This window comes from Neofelis nebulosa, chromosome 7 (genome assembly GCF_028018385.1).
Source record: "Neofelis nebulosa isolate mNeoNeb1 chromosome 7, mNeoNeb1.pri, whole genome shotgun sequence".
Classification (NCBI taxonomy): domain Eukaryota; kingdom Metazoa; phylum Chordata; class Mammalia; order Carnivora; family Felidae; genus Neofelis; species Neofelis nebulosa.
The window spans coordinates 148,112,730-148,121,644 of NC_080788.1; the positions used below are offsets into that span (position 1 = coordinate 148,112,730).

Here is an 8,915-nt window from a genome sequence, read left to right on the forward strand (position 1 = left end):
GAGCTGGGCGTCTAGGACTGGTCCCTGTGGCCTGTGGAGGGGGTGCTGATGGAGCCTCTGTGGAGGGGAGGACCGACGGATGGACGTGGGGTGACCTGTGCCAGCCTGGGGGCTCTGTGCTCGCTGTCCTGGTGAAGGCAGGGCGGCTGCTGGGCCTGGGCTCTGTGACTTACAGGCCTGGTCCCTCTGCCCCTGTGTGCACCCAAGCCTGTGGTTTCCTCCTCCCCAGGCCCAGCACAGCCCCTCTGGCTGTGGATGTGCCTCCTCATTTAGAATCAGTCAGCCCCGGAGACCCCCTGAAGCCCAGACCCCAGCGTGAGGGGCCCATCCCTCCAGGGCCAGAGGCTAGAGGTGAATGCCTCAGGCTGAAAAGGGTGAGCTGCCAGGCCTGGGGTCAGAGGGTGGGCCCCCAGGCAGCAGGTGGTGCTGGGCCTGGTTGCTGCTATGAGGGGCATCACTGTGGTACCACCCGTAGTTATAGACACTGTCTGATGCCCCATGACAATAACCAGGGCCTGGCCCCTGCAGGCGGGGCTGGTGGGAGGAGCTTCCTCAGGACGGGGAGGGCCCAGGGGCCATTAGGGCTGTGGAGGAGGCTTGGATCTGCCCTGGGACCAGGACGCATGCCAGTTGCCGCGGTGGGTGCCTGGAGGCCGCAGTCTGCAGCCCTGGGTGGGCTGGGATGGGAGAGGACGTGCCCAGAACGCCTGGGCTGGTAAAGGTGGGTGCAAGGACTGTGGACTCCTTGTTCGTGGATGCCAGGACTGGGAGGCACTGGGGAAGGCTGGAGATGGAGGTGTGGGTCTGCTGCATTGCTGGAGCTCGAAACAGTTGCTCCAGGGTGGGAACAGCGGCATCGGGGGCCATGGGCTGGCCAGTGAGGAGCTGTCCGCTTGTGGGAGTCTGCGGTGGGCTGGCAGGGACCTGGGGCTCGGGCTCAGGTCTGAGGGGCACTGGATGGGGCGGGCAGTGGGGGAGGAAGGTAGTGGCTTCCAGACAGGCCCTGTGGAGGGGACAGTCCCCAACGCCACTGCCCTTTGCCTTTGCCTGCCCATCTGGGAGATTCGGGCTGAGCTTCGCTGCTGTAAGTCATGCAGTAGATGCGGTCGTACCCCAACCTCCCCCCCCCCCACCCGCAGTTAAAATCCCTGCTCTCCTACAACCAGTCTCCCAGGAAGGTCCACCCAGTGGGGGTGCCCCTGCTGGGAACAGAAGCCTGGACGTGGGCAGGGACAGAGTGTGTTTAGGAAGGCCCAAGATGTGCAGCAAAGGGCCAGAGCTAGGGGGCTGCGTGGCTGGGAGCTGGATGAGGCCCTGGACAGCGTCCTTCCCCAGGAGCCTGGCGGGTACGGAGGGGAGCGCAGCTCTGGGCCCCTAGCAGGGCCTGGGCTGGGCTGGGTTAGGCTGGCTGCTCGGAGGGACTTTCCCTGGAGGGCACTCACTGTGGGTGGGTTTCTAGCCTCCCGGCAATGACCAGAGCCTGCACCGCCCGTCTCCTGGGGGACAGGCCCCAGGAGCCCCCGATGGCCCGTCCAGGATCAGGACCCATGTCCCTGAGGACGGCACGGGCTGTGAGGTGCCCCACTCCCTGAGAGCCTTGTCCTGCCTCCAGCATCAGTGAGCTCCTACACAGCCTAGTGTGGGCCTAGCTCTAGTGTCCACTCCTGTCAGCCCCGCAAGGGTCTCTGGGGGTCCTGCCCACTGGGAGTTTGCCCAGGGTAGACTCTGTCCTTCCTGCTCGGTTCCGCCGTGGTGTTGAGAGCAGGTCTGTTTCTGCCAGTGGGGATTGTGCGGCCACCTCAGAGCCCTTTGAAGCCCCCAGCTGTGGGTGGATGTTGTACCTGGACACAAGCCCACAGGCCGAGCTGGCTGCCAGTGGCTCAGGAGGCCTAGGGTCCCGCTCTGGCCCTCAGGAGCCGGGCTGGAGGGCCCTGCCACTCTGGCTGGTTTTTGCTGCTGGGTCTGTCACTGTGGGCGTAGTAGCTACCGTCGTAACACAGTAGAAAGTTCCCCGTCAAAAAGCCCCCGAGCGTGCTGGAGGGGCCCCTTCCCTGCCAGAGCCCCAGGCGCCCAGCCGGGCGTGTCTGCACAGGTGTCCAGAGCTGCCCCACGTGGTGGGCAGCTGGCGTGGTCCGGCTGCCCTGTCTCCCCAGGGACACCTGCTGCAGGGGCGGGTGGAGACTGAGCTTCCACGGGCGTGGGCACAGGGGGTGTGGGTGGTGGCCCGGGGTCTCACACACTCTCCGGGTGTGTGCCCACATCTGTGGCCCAGGCCACGGGGAGAGTGTCCACTTCGGGGATACTGTGCCTGCAGCGTGTCTGCAGGGTCGCTGGGGGCCTCCTGGTGAGGCCAGGTTTGGACGAGGCCAAGGGGACCACACAGCATGGGATGGATGGACCAGCCAGACTGGTTGAGGGGCACGTGGGTCTATCCATCCTCCCAGAAGAAACATTTCCCAAATCAGGTTCAAACAGCCGTCCCTGAAGGGGGGAGTCCCGCCCACCTTCCCGGGTCCCACGGGGCAGGCCCCCAGTCTGCTTGGGGAACAGGTGCTGTGGGGTGACGTGGGGGTGGGGTGATGTGGGGTTGGGGTGATGTGGGGTTGGGGTGATGTGGGGTGTGGGGTGACGTGTCCGGGTAGCCCAGTGGCTATAGGGTGGGGCAGGGCCTGCTCACCAGGGCAACCCCTGTGCTGTCCCTGCCCAGTCAGGCAGGTCTGGCTGAGGTTTGGGGTGGCTTCCGCTGGTGGGTTTCAGGGTCTGATGGAGTCAGCAGGCAGGGTCCTGGCGCAGCGTCACGGAAGCCCTGTTCCTTCCGTTGTGCCTGCTGTGGGTGGGTTTGGGTTACAGGCTGCGCTGTCCTGGTGACACCATATGCATGGTGATGTGGCCCCATTCAAAATCCGGGGGAAGGCGTCCCTGCTGCGCTGAGAGCAGGGCCACAGCTGGGACCCCCCGGGACGGGGTTTTGGATGGGTGCTGTAATACTGTGGTTGCACAGCTACTCCCAGTGCAGTAGTCACCACAGTGACACAGACTCGCCTCCAATCCTTCTTCCCGGGGAGGCTGCAGGGCTGGAGGGGGAGGAGCCTGGGATGCCCAGGGCTGATCCAAGGGCGGAGGTGGAGCCGGGGGAGGCTCCTCGCCAGAACACGGCACTGGGCGGCCGCCCACGGGGCGTTGTGAGGGGCACCCTGGGGCCAACAGATGGTTCCCACCAGGGGAGGCTGGAGCGGACAGGGGTCAGTCCCGTTGCCGCTGAGCCTTGCACTCGGGGTCTGAGTTGTGCTCAGACCCACGAGGGCGTCTGGCTCTGCCTCACCGGCCCCTCTCTGGCTGTCTCCCTTTGCCATCTGCCTGTGGACCCATCTACTCTAGAGCCACCTGGGATTGTGCCATTGTGGTGACGGGCCTCAGTGACCAGCCACTCCCGGAGCACCTGCTGTCCTCGGATGCAGTTTCAATTCCCCCTGGTTCTAGCAGGACCTGGGGCACATGCAGGTGAGGAAGTGCAGGTGTGGGGAGGCCCAGGTGCAGGGGAGGCCCAGGTACAGGGGAGGCCCAGGTGCAGGGGAGGCCCAGGTACAGGGGAGGCCCAGGTACAGGGAGGCCCAGGGGAGGCCTAATCCTGGTTTAAGTCTTAGTTCAATGAGCTGGACGGAATTTGCCCTCCTTGAGGGCCCTTCATGTTAGTATGAAAACGGGCCCGCATTGCTCTTTTTGGGCTCTTTGGAGCATGATTCACTTACAGAGTCCAGAAGCAGGTCTGCGTGGCAGTGACCACGTCTGTGGAAGTCTGAAGCCCCGTCCACGAAGCCATCCGGGCCGGGGATGTCGGGTCTCTGGACGGCTCCCACCGCGGTGTCCGCCTGCTGAGCCGTCTGGCTAAGCTTCATTGCTAGGAAAGGAAATGTGACGCCTATTCTGTGCTAACAAGTGCATTCTGCTGGGTCGTCCCCAGCGTGAGCTGCTGCGATACCCTGAGTGGGCGAGTCCACACCCGCACCTGGCGCCTGCCCCACCCGAGCCACAGGAGCAGCAGTCACCTGGGGGAGCAGGGGTGTGGACACGCCCTCAGCCGACCACCGAGCCTCCAGTGTCCCAGGTCCCCTCCCGGGGCCGGAGAGGGCAGGGCCGTGGCCCCAGGAGGCCTGGCAGCTTTGCGGGGGTGGGGCGCACATTTGTACAGCAGATGAAGGATGCTGGGGCGGGGCAGGCGGTCGTGGGCTGAGTGCTCGCTGTGGCTGCAGGCTGCAGCCTGGTGCCTGTCTTCACGTGGTCCTCAGCACCCGCCCCGCGGGGCTGTTGTTATTACTGTCATGACTACGCCACTGTGCGGTGGGCGTGCTGAGGCCCAGGCATCCACACATCCACCTGCTCCCTGCTCCCTGCTCCCTGCTGGTAGAGGTCGCTGGGATGAGAAGGAGGGGACGGAGCTGGGTGGCATCTGGCCAGATGCACGTGTTCAGGGGCCATGTGGATGGTGCAGTTTGAGGTCCACCCTGGTCCGTGAACCCTGGGCTGGTGGCCAGTGCCCATCGGTTCCCCACTGGGACCACCACGGGGTCTGGGAGAGTGGCCTCTCCCCCCATGTCCTCCAGGCCACTTCTGGAGCCACGGCAGACAGCGTCGTGGGATGGCAGCTCTCCCGGCATCCGAGTAGCCCCTCTGCCTGACATCTAGGCCCCAGGGCTGGGGTGGGCTTTCCTGTGGGGCAGTAGCCTGACGAGGGAGCCCCTGGCCGTCCCTGGCCCATGTCCAGCCACAGCAGCCACAGTGCTGGGCCCCAGAGACCAGGGTGCCCATACTCCTCCTAATTTTGAGGAGTGGTCTTGGGGGAGTGAGGGGGACAAAGTTGGGGAGCCCCTTCTGGAATGTTCCTCCTCCCCAGCTCCTCCCCCTCACCCCTGGGACTCTCACCTCTTGGAGCCATGGTGGTGTCGGGGAAGCATTTCTGGAAACTTCCATCTCTGAGCTTCAGAAACCATTTGTGGATTTTCAGGGCTTTGATCCCCAGGGACGGTGGAGAAATAAGTCAGCAGGCCAAGCGCTGAGGCGCAGAAGCCTCTCCTGCAGCCTCCTCGCCGTGAAACACGTGTTCTCGTGTGCAAGAACACGTCTGGCGACGGAGCAGGCACACGGCCCTCTTCCACGCGCATGCACAGCCGTGTCCATGGTGCTGTCCTCAAGAAGCGGCAGGACGTAGTCGGGAGGAGAAAGCGCGCATCCGTGCCTGGTCCGCGGGTCGCCCACAGGAAGCCTGCTCGCCCCAGACCTGCAAGGGTCCCAGGCTCCCTGGCTGCCGGTGGGCAGCCCTGTGGGGTGGAGGGTGGTTAGGGGCTTTGGCTGCATCCTGCGTCCCTGCGCTCAGGGGTCCCGGGCGCCCCTGTGGTTTCGTCCTGGTGGTCCATGTTCCGCTGTGTTCAGGAGCTCGGACTGGGGCTTCGAGGACATTCTGCAGCTGGGCTCTCCCAAAGAGCCGGCAGTGACCGGGGGCTGCTGAGGGGGCAAAGGTTAGGCTCGCTGCTGCTCTGCCCTCGGCAGAGACCAGTCAGACCCCTCCCCAGCAGGGCAGACTGCACTGGGCCTTGGCCTGAGGGGGGGGTGGCTGCTGCCCCAGCTCCCTTCTCGGTGCGACAAACCGTCTGAGGCCTGTCTCTCTTGGGTCACGTCACAACTTGCATCTGCTCTCCTGGCCTCTGTGTTCATGTGGGGGCTGGGGACGGTGCCGTCTGGTGCCAGCCTCCCTCAGGCAGTCCTTGAAGGGCCCCTCTGCCAAATGCACGTGTCCTTTCCCAACTCTGGCCTCCCCGGGAGTGCTGGCCCCTTGCCCTCGCCAGGCTAGGTGCTCAGGAGCACAGCCCGCGTCGCCAGCTCCGTGAGCACAGGCTCCAGGACGTGATGCAGGGCCCCCTGGTCTAGGGGAGCACTCACTCTGGTTCTCGTTGCTTCACCAGGGCGGACAAAACACTTTTTCCTGCACCTCCCTCCGCACAAGTTACAAGCCCCGTGCCTGCCAGTGGTTCAGGCCCAGAGGTCTTCGTCATCCCCAGCTGGGCAGGGGCCCAGGCCAGGCTCAGTGACAGATGCCTGCCTGCTGCTGGGAAGGACATGGCTTCCTCAGTGCCCCCAGGATGTCAGCTCAACTCTCTGGATCTTCACTTTGCCCCAAGGGCGTGGTGGTGGAAATGTGTCCAGTCCTGAGAGGGGGAGCCCAGCCCTGAGAGGGGTGCTCTGATCCCAGGAAGCAGTGTCCGGCCCAGAGAAAAGGATCCAGAAGCATCCAGGGCCACACCCTGCACGTCGCTTGGCTGAGGGCCCCTCCTTGTGTCCTCAGAGCTGGAGGGGTGGTGTCCTCTCTCTCCTGTAAGGATGTTGTGATGACATTTAGGGCTTTGATAATAATCCAGGAGAGCCTCCCCATCTCGTGACCTTAACTAAATTCATCTGCACAGACCCCTTCTCCATATAAGGTGACAGTCACAGGCTCTGGGAATAAGGACCTGGATATTTTTGGGGGGCCACTTGTGAACCCTTCACTCCACCCACTCAATGGGCATTTATGGAACACTGACTGGAAGCCAGACTCGCCTTCTGGGACACGCCAGTGATTGGTGGATTCCAGAAGCTTCTGCTGCTTCAAGGTTAGAACTTGAGCCCCAGGACTCACCAGGGTTCACTTGGTAGATGACAGGCAGGTGACAGCCTCTGTCCTGCTCAGGCTTGATCTGCCAGGGCATCACAGCCCAGGGACAGCTCAGGGCCGATACAGTTCCCAGCTGCCTCTATCTGACCCTGGGTGGGTTCGAGGGTCTCTCCATCCCTCTGGGCCCCAGGTCCTTCCACCCCAGGGTCCCGGCCCCAACCCAGCTGGTCACCTGGGGATTTGGGTTTTGTGTCACCCCCTGGCTTGGGTCACCTGGTCCACCTGGCCTTCACACATCTCCTCCACCTGGGACAGAGGCACCCTCACCCTTCCTCTCTGAGCTGTCAGCCCACACAGCCTTCCCTGGGCTGTGATGTTAAGCCCCCCATGTCCAGGCCTGTGCAGGGAACTTTGCTGTCAGTGGGTCTAGGGACGTGCCCCGTGGGGCTGCAGGTGGCAGTGAGGACAAGGTGGGAGGCAGTGGGTGCAGGTGCCCGTGGGTCTGTGGCCGCCCTCTGCACCTGCATCCACTCCCCTGTCACCTCCATTTTTAGGGGGACAGGCAATGCAGGTGAGTGCTTGGAGCTTGGCCTTCCCTAAAGCCAAGCCCTAAGTTACACACCAGAATCTTCCGCACCACTGTGTGTGACAGACCTCAGACACTGCGGCCTGGGTCCGTTGATGACAACTTTCTTGTTCTGGCCCTGCTTAGCCCTTCAGCCTTGTGGGGTCCCAGCTTGTGGCTGCCTGGGGTCAGTGGGCCTGGCCTCCCGGCTGCAGAGATGCCACTGACCACCTACACCTCCCCACAGTTAGCGAGCCCAGCCGCCCACCTGTCCCCACTCCGTGGGCACACCCACTTAGGTCATCCAGTAACTGGCATGGCTGCCGTCACACCCTGTCAGGTGAGACCCTCACCAGCCCTCCCTGGGGCCTGGGAGACGCAGGTGTGGGCTGGCCTCCTACATTGAGCTCTGTTGAGCTCGGTGGTTTCTCGGGACTGGTATTCTCCCCGTAGACCCAGGCCTGCCCCGAGGTTGGGGTCCTGCAGACCCAGAGGGAGGACCCCTCAGAGCACCCCCCACCCCCAGACTGGGGCAGCTGCCTCCCTGGGCGAGGTCCCCAGCCTCAGACAGAGGACCCTGGGGAGCCCCGGGGGGACTGGTGCTGCATGGGCGCCTTCTGGCTTCCCCTGAGGAGTCCCTGGGGTCTCCAACATGGTGGGTCTTCAGGGAGCTGTGCCCGCCCAGCCTGCACGTCCTGACCACACTTCCCCGGTCCCTGGGCCACACCTTTTCTAAGGGACGGCCCCGCCCCAGCTGTGTGCCTGTGGTAGGTCACCAGTGTGAGGACCCTTGTCTTGTCCACCCCCCCAACAGGCCTGGGCAGCCCTGCTGGGGCACCTGGCCCCCGTCTTTCCTGTTGGGAGACAGAGATGCAGCAGAGAGAAACCTGAAGCTTATATTTTGGGGGCCCATGGCAGGGAGCCCATAAGGGGGCCCACAGGAAGGAGCTCACGGTGGGGGGGGGCCCACAGGAGGGAGCTTACAGGGGGGGTCCACAGGAGGCAGCTCACAGGGGGGTAGCTCATAGGGAGGCCCACAGGAGGGAGCTCACGGGCCCCCCCACAGAAGGGAGCTCATGGGGGGGGCCCACAGGAAGGAGGTACAGGGGGGCCCACAGGAGGGAGCCCACAAGGGGGGCCCACAGGAGGGAGCTCACAGGGGGCCCCACAGGAGGGAGCTCACAGGGGGGCCCACAGGAGGGAGCTCACGGAGGGGGGGGGCCCACAGGAGGGAGCTCACAGGGGGGAGCTCACAGAGGTCCCACAGGAGGGAGCTCACAGGGGGGCCCATAGGAGGGAGCCCACAAGGGGGCCCACAGGAGGGAGCTACAGGGGGGCCCACAAGAGGGAGCTATAGGGGGGCCCACAGGAGGGAGCCCACAGGAGGGAGCTCACGGTGGGGGGGGGCACAGGAGGGAGCTCACAGGGGGGTCCACAGGAGGGAGCTCACGGGGGGGGTGGGGGGGTGGTGGTGGTGGGGGTGGTGGTGGTGGTGGGGGTGGGTGGGTGGGCACAGGAGGGAGCTCACAGGGGGCCCACAGGAGGGAGCTCACAGGGGGGCCCCACAGGAGGGAGCTCACAGGGGGCCCACAGGAGGAAGCCCGCAAGAGGGGCCCACAGGAGAGAGCTGGGGGGGGGGTGCCCACAGGAGGGAGCTCACAGGGGGGCCCACAGGAAGGAGCTCACAGGGGAGCCCATAGGAGG

General features: G+C 64.6%; 1 long non-coding RNA gene and 1 gene segment (V, D, J or C); one reads left to right on the top strand and one right to left on the bottom strand.

Annotated features, from left to right (window-relative positions):
- The window catches only part of LOC131517850 (immunoglobulin heavy constant mu-like), a 136,683-nt gene that overhangs the window by 34,407 nt on the left and 93,361 nt on the right, over positions 1 to 8,915 (bottom strand).
- On the top strand, positions 603 to 6,456 carry LOC131517870 (uncharacterized). Of its 2 annotated transcripts, XR_009264877.1 has the most exons (3): positions 603 to 721; positions 3,379 to 3,501; positions 5,958 to 6,456. It is a non-coding gene; the product is annotated as an uncharacterized LOC131517870 (long non-coding RNA). The 2 variants fall into 2 exon arrangements; XR_009264876.1 differs by lacking the exon at positions 603 to 721 and having other exon boundaries at positions 3,076 to 3,501.